We start from the raw sequence: 15,891 nt of genomic DNA, 5'->3' as shown, positions 1-15,891 counted from the left end.
TGAAACATTTTAATAAATCTGTGGATGAAGTTAAATATGCATCTAAATATATGCAATATGTGCAATATGGAGAAACTTGCAAACAAAGGGAAAAACTGAAAGAAAAAACCTGAATAGGTTGTGTGAAATGTGTAAGCCAATAATTATCAAGTCACTTTATACTCATGTTATAAGGCTTGAAAGGAAATGCTGAGCTTATTTTTGGGTCTGTCTGGATGGAAATCAACACAAGTCATTTATTTTTATTTGATGTTTCAAAACTGTAGAGTTTTATTGTGGTCAATCTAAATATGGAAATACAGCTGTAAGTTACCAACTCTTATCAACTGATAGTACCACCAGGCTCTATTTTAGGACCAATTTCATTTTCTGTTAACCCACTTTCCACTTGATCGATATAATAGCATGATTTTATATCCTTGCTATACAGATCACACCAATATGTACTTCTTCTGACATTTTCTTTATTTGACCAGTTATTAAAGGCTCTAGAATTAGATCTTTGAGTATTTGAAAAGGCTACATGGTATCCGAGATGCAGCTGTCAGAATTTGACCAAATCACAAAAGCATGATCATATTTCCCCTATTTTAGCTCCTCTTCACTGGACGCCTCTCTGCTTTAGGGAGTATCTTAAATTTCAGTCATGACTTTTAAAGCCCTGCATGTAATGACTTCAGGCTTCTTGCTGAGCTTCTCAATCTCTACTCTCTGCCTGTAGCTTGTGATCCTCAGGCCCTCTCAGCTACTCCCTGAAAAAGACTGAAGACTATGGGGAGACAGGGTTTTTATTGTAGCTATTTGACTCTTACCGTTTGGAAGGGCTGGAAATATTATCTAATTAGTTATTTTTGCATTGTAGCTCTTACCTTGACAAGTCAATACCAATATCTTAAGTTTTTCTTAATTGTTTTCTAAAGAAGATCCTAAAAAATTATTTGGCAGATTCATAAAACGGTTCTTAAACTGATGAATTGCTCACACTGATGATCTTAAACTGATGAATCCCCTCTCTTCCTAAATTGGAAGCCTGTGGCTGTTGTTCTTAATAAGCATAGAAAGATGGGTCTATATAAGGGCACACACAGAAGTCACACAGGAATGAAAAGAAAATTAGAAAGATCTTGGGAATGCCAAAATTCACAACTGGCAGATTAAATTTTATTACGTTAGTAGTTTCAGTAGTGAATTTGAAATATAAATCTCAAGATTACGTTCGATGCGTCAATCCAATTTTGTGCCAGTGTGTATGCCTGTATGTGAATGTTACTTCCAAAACTTTTTAAGCTAATCTCAAGTGGACACTTGAGGAATTGTGGCTTTTTCCTTGGCTTCCTTTTTATAATGTCGGAAGTTGCTGCTGGGTTTAAGTCTGCTTGCTTGTGTGTATCTGAAGGTGTTGATGTGATGCTTTTACATTTTACTTATGCATATTTACAGATTAGTGCATCGTAATTATCCATATATAGATAAGTGTATTTTCATTTATGTATGATGAGCATGCTTTTGCATATACAGTATGTGTGAATACTGTATATAAATGCACATTCATTGGCTCATATTCAAAAGTGTACTAGGTCTCAGCATGCTGTTCGTGCCACTTTAGAAACAAAATACTGAAATTATAACCCGGGATGAATTTCACAGCATTGCACTCAGCCATAAATAATTAATATCAGCTTCATCTGTTTTATGTGTACTTTGTAAATCACCCGGGGTTAGGTTATGATTCACACACTATTTCCATAATTATCACCAGTTGCAATCGTCCTCGCTGTGAATCTTGTTCTCACTCATTCATTTATGTGCCCCATCTCCCAATAGCTCCCCCAGTGAAAAGCCTCTAAATGTGGGCAATCACGCCTATTTATATTCTAATTTTAAAATTTCTGCTCTCGTAATCTAAGCTGGAGCTAGATATGTGGAGCTTGCAGTCAGACGGGTAGCATGGGGATAATTGAATCAAGCAGGTGCCAGGCATGATAGATCGGTCCTCCTCCAGTATAATTGCTGACAGTGGTGAAAACGGGGCCAAGCTGTGATTACCACGAGTCCCAGTGTCAGCCTAAGCTTTAAAAGTGACTCTGTGCCTGTCTCACCTGCTGATCCAAATCACAGGGGTTAAAAATCCACTTCACAGAGCAGAGGGTGTGAATAATGCCCTCAGATGTTAGATCCCCTGACTTATTGTCTGCTAACTGGTGTCAAAGCAACCTCCTATCCTCCCTGAGCTGCGAAAGTCGACAGCTTGAACCAAAGTCAGATGAAACCAGGAGCTGGAAGGTCAATCAATGTGTGCTGCAGGTGTCATCCGATGCTAACACCCAATACCGAGCAGACTGGGGCCTTCTGATGAACCACCAGAGACTGCTAAGAAACTTGTGCGATACTTTTAGCCCTAATGCTTCATATACGCAGCATTTTTTTCTTCATAACTGTAAGCATTTTTATGGATTTATTTACAATATGGAGGGAAAAAAAGAACCAATAATCAAGAATTCAGTTTAGAAAATATCTGGAAAGTGGTAGGAAAATGAAAGCAGTTAAAATCCATTACGCTAAACTAGAAAAGCTTTAAATGAAAAGTTGCAAGGAGCCCATTATTGTGCAACTTTAATGTTTATTGCTGGTGTTGTACTAGTCATTTGAATGGATCAATAACCCATCAAGTCCCCGGCAGATATATTGCAAAAGAGCTGATCGACCATTAAAAGTGTGAAGAAATGCATGCCATGCTCATTGTCTCCGATAAACCACAAGGGTCAGACAATAACGGCCTAGAAAATGTTTTCAAAATATCAACAGTACACTGTGACAAGTTTATGAAGCAAATCTACCCACCTCATTAAAGCTGCAGAAGGCAACATTAGTTCATGACATTTTTAATGTAAATAACAAATGCTGCATTATGAATAGATTCCCAAGAAAGCTATAAGTCACAGGTTTCCTTGCTCGTCAGAAGGTATTGACTGCACCTGTGATGCTCTCCTCACCTGATGGCTGAATTGCCCTCCAGGGTCATATAAAGTTTTTTGAACTGAATTGAATTGACAATCAGCTGGGTTGGGAGGCTATATAGGGAGGTGGAATGCTTCTTTGCTCATTTGGTTGTGTGGATCCAGAGAGTCAACACCATCAGTTGGCTTTCTGTGTTTTTGTGTTTTTGTGTTTTTGTGTTTTTGTGTTTTTGTGTTTTTATTTTGAAAATGACCGAATGCTCTGTATGTTCATTGTGTGACTTCCTGTCCGGGTGGATCTACTCTGTTTAGCTTGACGAGTGCTTGCAGCTCGCTTAGTCAAAAATAGACTCGGTGTGTATTTGAAACAGAGCAGAGCGTAGTTGCGCTTCTGGCACGCTCCAGACTCGGGCCTTGGCACATACTGTGGAAAGAGGCAGTGGAGCCAGAAGAGAAGGCCAATTAGCTGGGGCTACTGCCACTCTATTGTTACGGCCCCGGCTAGTGGCGGGTGGTCACGTTACCGGTTGGATAACATATTTGACCATCATTTAGGGCCAACATATAAACATATTACTAGTAATGCAGTTAAACTGATTCTGGTTCTGACTAGCTAGGTTGACAAGATGTAATCATTTAATTGACTAGACATGCATTTCCCTAGTTTTTACCTTTGTTGCCTTAGCCATTAGTTTGATTCCTTGTGACATTTTGGCTACCGATATCAGACCACTTGTGTTCCTTGTTACATCAGACATTTTTCAAATTTCAGCATTATTTTTTTTCAGTTGGCTTGTTGTAGCTACTGCGTCAGACCAGCGTTGAGACTGCCAAGCTCTTCTAAAGGGGGTTTCTTTTCAAATTAAAATCAATAAAAACATGGCTACCTATACAGTATAAGTATCTGTAATACTGACCCTGTTTTTTTTATCTCACAATATATTGGAACCTGACTCGATGACACCAACATTAATGATAGCTCAGTACATGAAAAGAGAGGAGGGACTTTCTTTTCCTTTTTTAAATTTGGTGAGCTGCCCCTTTAATCCCTGGCTGCATGCCAACCTTTGCTCCAATCTGTTCCTCATTTCATTTGTCTATATCTGAAGACAACCTTTCCGACCTCGCGTATGATTGCATCCATTTCCTGACATATTGACTGGTATTGCACAGCCAACATCAGTACAGCGTCGAGTACAGAGATTAAGCTTTTCCCAGTTCTGCCTCACTTGTCCCTCCTCATGAAAACCAGTCAATTGTTTACCAGGCGCTTGTGGTTCAATACAAGCAGTCCTCCATGACTTCATTACTCCTGGCTGGCGGTCCGAAGGGAGCCCTGCTGGGCCCCTGGCGGCCTTGTTACCTTCAGCACTGAGACCTCAGGGGCGGCATATCTGTGCTGTATTTTAATTCAGTCCCATTAGTGAAACTGCAACACCCCTTCTTGACTTCAAAACATCAGATGGAGAAACGCCTGTTCACATAAACAGTGAAAACAAGACAAGAATCCATTGGTTCTTAGAGTTTGCATTAGCACATGTTCATATTCAGAGGGATTCACACTCAGCGACACAGCAGAATAATGAAAAGGTAATCCCTCTCTCTCATTATTGCTTCACACAGTTGGCAAAAGGACAGCTGTGAGTATATCTTTTTTTTAAAAAAGCCTTTACTTTCCTTCATCAAGTGTTTGAAATACTGATAACAAAATCTGGAGAAATGCCACTATGTTAAGACTAAAAATCACTCTTCTGTTTTGATTATGTTAAGGCTAGGAGTTACACATAAATATTCACACTTAGAGCCCTTGCTGATCTGACTGACAGGCGGGCGAGTTAAAGCCATTAGCCAGGAGGCTAAAGGCTCGCCTTAGCGACTGAAAGCTAGTGTGACAGTGTCTTCTAACAGCATGTGACGCGATAGAGTGTCAGCGACAAAATCAGCTTGATTCCCTTTTTTCCTATTTGCGTGTCCTAACAGCCCACGATGGAGGCAGTGTGGCGTGATGCGCCCTATTTACCCCAACGCCCCATTTCTACTTTAATCCCTATCGCTTTCATAGACATGGACAAGGAACTAGGAAGGAAGGGGCTCTATAAGGCACTGGCTGTGTCTAACAGGAAAACCTTTCTTTTATTTTTCCTTCACTTTTCTCACTTAACAGAGCTTGTTAGCTTGTTTTACAAAGTGGATGTAGTGGTGTATTTATGATAAATCCACAATTTAATGTTGTGCTTTGACTTGTGTCAACACCAGAGGAAAACTTTATTCTGCTCCCCATGAGCTATTTATTAAAATGTCTTTGTGATTCGAGACACGGTGTGAGGCAGCATTTCCAACATGGTGACCGCCATCCATGCCATGTCCATGTTTTATACAGTCGATGACTTCAATTGTACATTCATCAATTGACTGTGCCCTGTGCTGTACAACACATATTGGTCACCGTCTTTCTTTAATTGTAATACATTAATTGTGTTGCCATTAAAAAAAAAAAAAAAAAAAAGAAAAGGTTTAAAAACAAAGCTTACATCAACATCCAAGGGAAATTAACTTAAGATTCCTTTTTCCTTGCTCGTGACTCTACATTTTGATACATGATGAGCACCAATGCTATCATTCAGTAAAGTCACCCTGTCACACTCTGAGCCGTCCTCGACTTATTATTTTAATCAAGATTTATGAGTGTGATTAAAAGAGTTAGAGTGGCGATTCATCTCTGAGCTCTAAGTGTTTGTCATCAGCGGGGGTTCACTGAGTCACTGGTGTCTCTATATATCTTAAGGGAACTCTCTTCTCCACATCACTGGTAAACTGTGCAATGTTTGTTACAAGTTGAGTTATTCTTCAGTCACTTTACGTTCAGTATGAAATACAGCTCACTCTCATATGACAAGCTTTTTGACTTTCTCTGTGTTACTGTTTTTTGTTCTGTCCTTACTCTTCAACTTCTTTGTTTTGTTCTTTCTTACTGAATATGCACGTATTGGAGAAGAAGTCTAAGACAGACTTAAAAAATGTGACATAGCTCGTAGCCATTGTTACTTCAATCAATTTCTGAGAGTGGACAAAAAGATTGTAAACATTAATGTGCTTATTCTATATTACAGAGGCCAGCCCTTTACTGTAGGTTAGCTTAGCATGAGGACCATAGTCTCTTATGGTTAGTGTAATGTGTCGCCTCTACACTCTGCTTTTCATTAAATGAAGAAAACATAATATCTCAATCAGTGAGTGTAAGGGTTGTTTTTTTGTTGTAGTTTGAGCCAATGCTTTAAGTAACTCAAACCACCATAAGCCATTTAAAGGAGATATGAGGTTTCTTTTCTTTTGAGGGCTTAGGATGTTCTAAATATTTTCATAACAAAAACCAAACATGCCCAAAGGAAATATATCGATGAGTAATGACTTCCTGAGGGCGAGCAAAGTCAAACTCCCTCTTGGATTGTTCAGCACTGTGCGGCCACGCTTCCTTCAGCTTGTTTGTGGCACTCAGAGGTTCAAACATGTTTCCTTCATGTTTTTTTCCCCCGAAGTGAACCCTCCCTCTCCAACCGTTAGCTTCAACTAAATCAACTTAGAGATGCAAATCTTTACTTTAAATTGACTGCAGAACTTGTTTATAGATGTTTATCAGCCTTTACCCTGCTGCTCTCCACTTCACGGACACCTGCTGTTGAAACAGGATGGGAGGGGCAGGGGTAGTGTGTAAGCAGGAGGGGGGATGGGGGAGATGAGGGATGGAGGAGGAGTGTCCAAATAGATCATCTGTATTGGTCTGAAAATCTGCTCTTAAGGTCCCTAGTAAGCCCTTAAAGTACCGGCTAGTTTTAGGTTAGGGATTTGATTGTTTATTCCTAATTGTTTGAGAACCCAAAGGTTTCTTTTGCAGATTTTTATCCTTATGAAGTCCACAGATTTTAAACCTCCCTAATGTCTGCAGTGGGAAATGTCTTAGTTGTGCTCAGGGTGTAGATATAAACACACATTTGTCACACATCAGTGCTCCGCTACCTGCAGCCCGACCAACTCAATCTGAAACCCATTATCATTCCTACACGCCAATAAGGACTCTATTAAGATGACCTAATTAGGAGTAAACAATGGGATGTTACTAAAAAGAAGCTTATTTACTCAGTTAGCGTCACAATTACAGAAATGGTAACCCCCACAACACTGGGATGCCTCTGCCCATTTTTCAGTCAATAATAATTTGGAGACAATCAGCTACGACGTTTTACTCACCCAGAGAGCTCTCGATGCACAATTACTGCTTGTCAAAATAGATTTATACAATTGCTTTTTTTATGTTTTCAGGGGCTTCGGACTAGGCTGACTGGCTCGCTTAGTGTTTGGCTGGGGGAGTGTAGTGTCCCGTCACTGTGTAATGTGTTGTGAAGCAGCCTGGACGCTGACTTGGCTCACTGAGCAGCAAATGGACTGGGCTCAATGGCTCGTGATGGACATGGCTACTCAAAAGGGCCTCGGCTGCTTTGTGTTGCTATTTCTGTTTGTTTGCGTCACCAAGGTGTTTTAAGGCTTTTAGGTATTGAGCTTTGCAACAAAAGCGTTTCAGGTGTGCAGCTCCATCTTCTGAAAAGGAACTTCAAAATAATCTGAAATCACAGACAGATAGGGAGGGCAGAGTACTCAAATCTAATGTGTTAGGTTTGGTTGTTTTTTTTAAGGTTGGTGTAAAAGCTGTTAACCAAACAGTAATAGGGATGGGAAGTAACATCACATGTGCAATGTTACTTTTCACATCACTCATACTTTCATGTGCAATATACCTTTTCTTAATCAGCATATCAGTGTGGTCACAACATTGGTTTGGTCTGTGTCTGAACCATCAATACAATCAATAATCCCATTAATGTCGGCCTCAGTTTACTCTGTTAATTGACATTTTATATCTCTATTTATCCTTCATGGCATGGTTCCTTTGATTTTTACAAATAGCCACTTCAGACTTTATAATATATACTTTATGTTTTTGTATTTCACTTTAATGCTCTTTTGTGTCACCCTTCTTTTTACTGTACGTCCTTCGGCATCAATGAAGTTCCAGCTTCTGTGTGAACTGACACAGACAGGCACAAAGTCTGACCCTGACTCCGAAAAGACAAATTGAAGAACTTTGAGAACTCAGGGGAACATTTTTAGAGAGGAGTCTTGTCTGTTTGTAACATGCAGTGTACAAAGCTCAATAAAAATGTATTTCTTATTTGGCTTTTTCATCTAAGTTATAACCGCAATAAGATAACTAAAATTGTCTGAATAAGTAAACAAACATTCAGAATTCCTTTCTGGAAAAAATGTGGAGTCTGTCTCAAAGGCCCCTCTTCCCCCGTTCTGAATGCGCAGAATGGTTTAGTCGGCAGTCAGTCGAGTCAAGAGTGAGAGATGTGGCAGGCTGCAGATTAAACCAGTTGTTAGAGGAATTAAGCCAAGAATATTGTTTGGATCATATTTGTGTTTTATGCATAAATTCATCGTATGAATCCCCTTCATAGATTCTATTTCATACAAACCTATTTTATAAAAAATATTACATTGCGGTAAAAAAGGAGTCCACTTTGGATAATTGGCAATATTTAGCGTCTTTCCCAATGAGCTACAGTAACATATTTGATATCAACAGATTCAGTGAAGTTCATATGATATCAATGTTGTCGAGCTAGTATCAAAACTGAGTCCGTTACTTCTGCCCAAAAAACTGTTTTTTGAACGTCAGGTGAGACAAATTATAATGCAGTGTAAGAAGAATTAAAGTGAAGTCAGAACTGAGAAGAACTATTACAGCCTAATGTTAACGTCATGCTGACAAGTGTGGTAGAATCTAATTCAGATTTATTGTATGTTTACAGTTTATCATTCATGCCAGTAGAATTTTTAATCCAATAAGCTAACCAATAAGATCACTTTAGACAATAAAAGCCTTTAGAATATTAACTATAGCAAGTTAATAAGTAAATAATGCTGCTGGAAATGCTTCAAATGTCTGAAAGGTGCAAATATTACAAAGTTTAAATTATTTTTAAGCTATGAGGAAATATTACAGTGATTATTTATCCTCCCTTTTCAGGGTGTAAAACAAAGCATAGTTGTTCAAAGTTTTAATGGGTCATTTGTGTGATGGAGGTGCGGTCACAGAAATTTTCCAGGTTAGTTTTGGCAATGGTAGGGGCCCAATGTGATATCTTTTCATGGGGCCCGGATTTCCTGGCGGCGCCCCTGCATGCAGTTCTGTGTGTGTTCCATATCTTTGCAACTGAGTGTCTGCATGTGTGGTTGTCTCTGCATGTATCAGTGCTGTGATGGATGTTTTTTCAGTGTCAGGGCTTCAGGCAGTGACATTGTGTCTCCGGCGCTCCTACTGGTTTGACAGATTTCTGTCCCTATAACACTCATTCTCTCTGACAAATCATCCTAAACCTTTGTGGCAGATTTTCAGAAACCTGGAAAGGGAAAACACGTAGTGATGTTGGCAGCCTTTAATTTCCCCTGATTTCTCCTCTCCAGTAGAAAAGTCATCACTATTTCATTATCTTCAAGGCAATCCGTCTAAAAACAAAGAGTTTGCCCTTTGTTTGAACTCATCACCAGTTTTTGACATTGCTTTGTGAATGTGTCATTTAATCCCACCAAAAAATATTTCATCACCCAAAACTGTCTTATTTTGACGATTCCCGTTCAAGACAAAGTAATGCCAAAACAATAGAAAGGTGAATCATCTTTAACTTGCATTTTGATATCGTCAAAAGGACCTGAAAATAAATCTAAAAGCGGAGTTTTGAGTAGGTGCCAGATTTTTGAATGTCTTGTATCAAAAGCAACAGTTTCCTCAACTGGTGACATCAGAATTGTGATCCGACTTTAAAGATTATTGCAGACTATATTTATACTCGTAACTAATGACACATGAAAAGGATAGGGCAAAACAAAAACATTTAAACAATAACAGAGCTAATCAAGATATACAGTATGTTTGCAATTTGCACCTTAAAGTTTGAAACCTTGGTTTTACTCACATTTTGTAAATCTTTTACATGTTACCAATGCACCATGAACACAAAAGGTTTTAAACTTGACATGGTATGATTTTTCAACAACAAATTAATATGAAGGTGAGTATGTTGCTAGCCACTAAGTTCTCTTTTGATAAAACATAAATTAAATGTCAGACTTGTTGACTAGTCTAAAAGTAAACAGTCAAATTAAGCACAACTTATTCAACATGGCTTTTGGCTAAGCACTGAAACAGTCCTCACATTCTTCAATTGTGGACTTAATGGCTATTTTAAATACTGCTGAGTTGTGTAGTAATGGGCTGTGCATTAAACAATGTTCAGTTAATTTGCTGAGTGTGGCTAATGCTAGCAACAGGTTAATGTCCACATGCCTGTACTGAATGTGGTTACAAATTGCGCCAGTCCAGTTATATGCCAGTTTAATGGGCACAGCTACTCATATGCGATGTTATCTGCTCACCATGCTGGTTTATATCCAGGCTGTAGAGCTGGAGAACAGGCCTTTCAACCAGAGCCACAGTCCCGGCTAGTGGCGGGTGGCTGCATTACAGCTTAGACACAACATTGAACCAGCATGTGGGCTTATGTCCATGAAAGTAATAATGATAAGTTTAACTGACTAATTCTGGTGCTGACCGGAGCCACAGCCCTGGCTAACAGGGAGTCAAATTGTGCACATCTCTATAGCGGCAACCTTTTGTTCCATCATGTCTTGTTTCCCATCATGCCTCGTGCAGAACTGTTTGCCAAGTTTATCCAGTTTGATGCTCATGCTTTAAACCTGCAAACGTTATGATCCCCAGAGATAAACATCACAGAAACGGCGACCATCTGATAGTCAGCAACACTGTCTGACTGCAAGGTGGTCTGTCTAGCAACATACTCACCTTGATATTAATTTGTTGTTGAAAAATCATACCATGTCAAGTTTAAACCCTTTTTCTATGCTGAGAAGCATAGAAACATTGCAGTAATGGACACTAAGCAACAATATAGGGGAATGGGGGTGTTACTTAAATGAGATCAGTGACGCCACAGAAGGCCAGAATGCAACTGAATGATCGTTTTGAAAAAAATTCCTTTCAGTGTCATGGCCAATTTTGAGTCAAACTTCCTGCAGAGATTCTCACCCTGCTCGCTCTGACAGCTTCTGGTCTTCTCTCCCTCAGGGCTGCTGCTCCATCAGATTATAAATATGTGGAAATAAACTCTTCATCTGCTCTCCACCTCCCCATCCACCACCACCAAAAACTCCCAAAACTGCCCATCTCTCTCTCTCTCTCTCTCTCTCTCTCTGGCCACCAGTTGGGAAAAAGAGAGAGATCAAAATAAAAATGAGCCACTGGGGACACATTTCAGATTTGAAATGTAGTGTTAAAATGACAGCTCTAAACTCCAGCAGGGTACTTTAACTGAACTGTCCAAACTCATTGGGTTCTCTGTGGGACTAGAAAAGTGTTCCACATATAGAGAATGGCGCTAATATGATGTTAACATACATGTAACCAATCAGCAGCCCTTCATTGAAGTATTTGAAGAACCACTTGCCATTTGAAAGTACTTCAAATTCAGTCCTGTCATTTGGAGTATTTTATCTGCAATTTTTATATTTGAACAAATCTGACAGCTTCACATTTTTTCTTCTTTGTGATGACCCATTTTTTTCCAACCAGAGTTTGTACTTAAAAGTATGTGTGTTTTAATGGTGTGCATTTGGGTGCACTTTTGACTAAAAAGGTTCCCCTTGTAGCATTATCCATAGATGTGTATGGGGGTGGGGGGTTTAAAGTTCTGCCTTTTTGCCTTTACTGGATAGGACAGCTAGAGAGATCCATCTGGCGCCCCTAGATGCATGGTTTTGATTTTTTTAAAAAGTAAGATAATTGTTTCGTTGTGCTGATTAATTAATTGCTGTCATAAACTGTGGGCAATGAGAGAGTCATGATGAAATAACTTGCTGACAATCTCATACAGACTCATGCTCCATTCCAGCAATTTGGTCCTTCAGTCGTTAACCTAATTGATAGAAAACTCACAAGACAATTGTTTGTAGAAAGTCATTTTTTCAAGGTCAAAATATAACATAACCAGACTTAATAGTTTTCGCGTAGCTAACAGCCTTTTTGCAACAGCTAGCATTAACATTAAACCAAGTTCAAAGCTAAGAATTCAAGTTAGCTGTCTTACATAACAGATAGCTAAAATGAATGCCTTTCCTTATTTTCATGTAAAAAAAAAAAAAAAAAAAAAAAAAAAAGGTTTAAAGGCTTTACATGCGATTTTTTTGATCCAGCAGATGTTGCCCTTCAGCACCAGCATGAAACCAAAACAACTCGCGGTGCATTGTTGTGTTAGCATACTAATGCTAGCGATCTTTATTTTATTTTATTTATTTTTTTATTTTTTTAGATTTATTTTTTGGGCTTTTGTGCCTTTAATGCAGAGATAGGACAGTGGATAGAGTCAGAAACCAGGGAGAGAGAGCGAGGAATGATATGCGGAAAGAGGCCACAGGTGGAAGCGAACCCGGGCCTATCGCTCGAGACGAGAGCCTCGCCACCAGCGCGCCCCTAGCGATCTTTATTATGCTCGTCTCTTCACACTGCATTTAAATTTACCTGAAATGAGCGTGATCTAGAAACACAGTTAAGCAGTGAGTACGGTATGTTATTCTTCTTTTCTCTAGTCCCTCAATTAAACAACTTTTATTTGCAAGGGGAGGAGTCAGCCGTCGTCCCGGTTATGTCCACAAACAGAAAATATGACTCGGAAAACTCGGAAAACATCACAGACAGTGGGACTCGGGAGTTAAACCCATTGTAGACAGTCATTATTTTCAGAGGATATACTTGATTTCTATTATATTTAAGTGTGAAAAATCACATATAAAGCCTTTAAACAACAGCTATACGCTAACCTGTTTTAAAGTAAAGAAAAGCATAGGCCTACTAAACAACCCATTAGCTTACCAACAGCTGTGTTTACATCTAATGTTAGAATTCAACCTATTTCGGGCTAAGAATACTATTAGGGTACAACACTAGCTTCAGTTGAGAATAAAAGCTTACTATCTTAGAAAATCACAGTGTACTTGTCTAAGTCTGCTTTGACAACTTCAATACAAAACATGCTGATTATCTTTCCATTTAATTCGGCCAACCTTTGCAAATGTATGATTTTGTAGCTCGCATCCCTTTTCTACCAGAGCTCTCCCACTACCACTCTCGCTTTGATGTGTGAGTAAAAGCTTTTCCTTCAGTTGACTCCAAACTTTTCTTGTTAGAGGGTCTGACGCTCACTTTTGCAGGTGCCTTCGTGTGGTTTCTGCCAACTGAGTTCAGACTTCTTCCTGGATAAATGAACCGAACTAAAAGCTGATTTGCAAAAGAGTTAGAATTAACCACTTCAAATCCTGGCAAACATTGAGAGGTCGTTTCAGCTCAGCAGAGAAAGTTCCATGGGGGTCAAACGTCGGTCGCTCTTTGTACTGAAGTGACAGTGGCCGACCGCTGAGCCACCAAGTCACCCAATTAGGAATCTTGTGTTTGAGCTGTGTCTCTGAGCTTTCAACCCCAAGCTTTCTAGTGTAGTCAGAGTCCTTCTTTACCAGCTCACAAGGCCCTTGAATGTTCCTGGAGAGTACTAGAAGGTGGCTGAGTTCTGGAGAACTAAAAAACTGGATCGCTATATCTCAAGGCTTACATGATAAACTTGTCAGTCTATGGCTGAGGCTTTTTCTGTCTCTCAGTCAAACTCAGTCTTTCTCTTTGTATACCTTTCTTTATTTGTAACCTTAAGCGAAGACAAAAGCCTCTTATTTTAGGGTTTTTTTTGTTCTTTAGCTTTCTTCTTTTTACATGTATTTCTGTTTCCCTTTCTGTCATATTCAAACATGCTCTTTATCTCAAACACACAGTCAATTCCGTACACCGTCTTTCTTTTCTTCTCCCAAGCGTAACTCTGTTGTAGCGTAAATCCAGCGCTCTTTTTTTAAGCTCAGGTGCCATCATGAGATTCCCCCACCCTGCAGCAATTCCAATTTTTCCACCCTGAAGTCTTTAAACTTGTTATTTCTCCTCCTTCTTTTGTAAATTTTATTTTCTGGTATAGGAGGAGGCGGAGGGGTGAAAACGAGGGAGAACTATTTTGAGTGAGGTCTCTATGGAAACAGAGGAGCAACAGCAGCAGGGTACAGTGGAGGCTGACAGTTTACCTCAACAGTGATGAGGCACAGTCGCTTTAAGTTCAAAAAGGGCGTATCACTCCTGAGTTTCCTCTTGAACAATCAATTAGTGGTAAAAGCCACATTGTGTACGGTTTGACGTCTAGCAGGAGTAATCATACATGTTTGTTTCATACACAGCAAGTCTACTTTTTTTCACTTATTTAAAAATGTAAATGTTAAATGAATCATGCTTCTTTACCATTGTTACTCTCCCAAATAGTTCATTTTCTTTACCCCTATTCCCTACTCCCTACCCTAATCATAAACCCTTAACCCTAACCCCCCAATGATGCACAGTCAGTGCACAAGTTTCAATACTTAATATCATTGATTCATAACAAAAGAAAACTGTTAATGTAAACTAAAAGTAATAATGGTTCCTGTATCATACTAACCTTTGACTATTTGCAAATATTTTTATAGAGGGTTGGTTTGGCAGCGCAACATATTTTGAAATTGTTGGAAATGAGAAAAAAAAAAATCTGTTAAGGTTTTTTGATGACTACACCTGACACAAGCTCCTGGAAAAAAATCTGGAGCTTTAAGAACATTGGGCCTCATTAATGAAAAGACTTGAGCAGAAATTTGTTCTTTAAACCCAATGACGTTTTCTTAAGTAGATTCTGACATTAACCAACGTTTTCGTATTTGATCTTGACTCAGAACAAAATCTGAGAACACTCAAAATAATGATTATGCAAATTTTGAATGCTTATATGCAAAATTATAGGTTGGGATTTTGATAATGTAGCACTTTAACATGATTAAATTACATGTATTAATACATGATTTACATATCGTCAACATTTTTTTCTAACGGGTAATGTTTGAGTTTGAGTGCAAAATAACTCATTAATATAGCCAGCACTTTTCTCAGAATTTTCAAACTAAACACTTCTTTATAACAACACCAATACAAAACCTCTCTTCAGGTATTTTAGTGACAAATCTGTGACGTGCCATCATTTTACTGCGCTAGCTTTTAGAACAAATGTTGGTAGAGTCTTAAGAAGACATTGCTGAATGAGGTCCATTGCCCCTTTTGTAAGGCGATGAACATTTACCAACGAAAACGCTGAATTAGTGAGTGATATCTCAAGAGAGTTATCAAAAAGTAGTTAAAGAAAACAGTTTTTTATGGTCTACCGGGTGATAGGGGATTGCTTTGTTTAGTAGGTACCTGCTGGCTTCTGGGTTTTGTTTCAGTGTAGGTAGTGAGTAAAATGGTCAGAATGGGTGTTAGGGTATCCATAGGTGGTTGTAGGAGTTTTCTCGATGTTTCAAGGTGGTTGATTCAATTTCTGGAAGGGGTATCAGTCCATCACTAGGAGGTTGTTTGGATTTTATGTGTCTAGGTCGATGCTGAGATTTTTAGAAGCAGCTCATATGAGACAGATCTGTATTTATTGAGTGCCTTTGTGGATTCAATCTTCACAAAGAGGAACATTTCCAAAGAAAAGTTAAAACAAAGCAGACTGCCACTTTTTCAGGATAAAGAGCCTTTGGCTGTGTGTGGGTGTCAGAGTTTAAGTGGATTTTCTTTTCCAGTCAGAGTTATTACTTTTATGAAACACATTAATGAACCATGTCTAATAGCACTTCTCAAAGAGCATCTAAAAGAAATATAAAAGAAAAAGGTTTACAGAAGAAGTACGGGGTATTAAAAAAACAAAAAACC

At 38.9% G+C, this 15,891-nt stretch overlaps 1 protein-coding gene across 1 annotated transcript in view; it reads left to right on the top strand.

Annotated features, from left to right (window-relative positions):
* The window catches only part of kcnh5b (potassium voltage-gated channel, subfamily H (eag-related), member 5b), a 140,540-nt gene that overhangs the window by 69,511 nt on the left and 55,138 nt on the right, over positions 1-15,891 (top strand). The gene's annotated exons all lie outside the window — the stretch shown is intronic.

This window comes from Labrus bergylta, chromosome 18, assembly GCF_963930695.1.
Source record: "Labrus bergylta chromosome 18, fLabBer1.1, whole genome shotgun sequence".
Taxonomy (NCBI): Eukaryota; Metazoa; Chordata; class Actinopteri; order Labriformes; family Labridae; genus Labrus; species Labrus bergylta.
The sequence above is the reverse complement of the archived record's forward strand: the minus strand, read 5'-3'. Positions and strand labels throughout refer to the sequence as shown.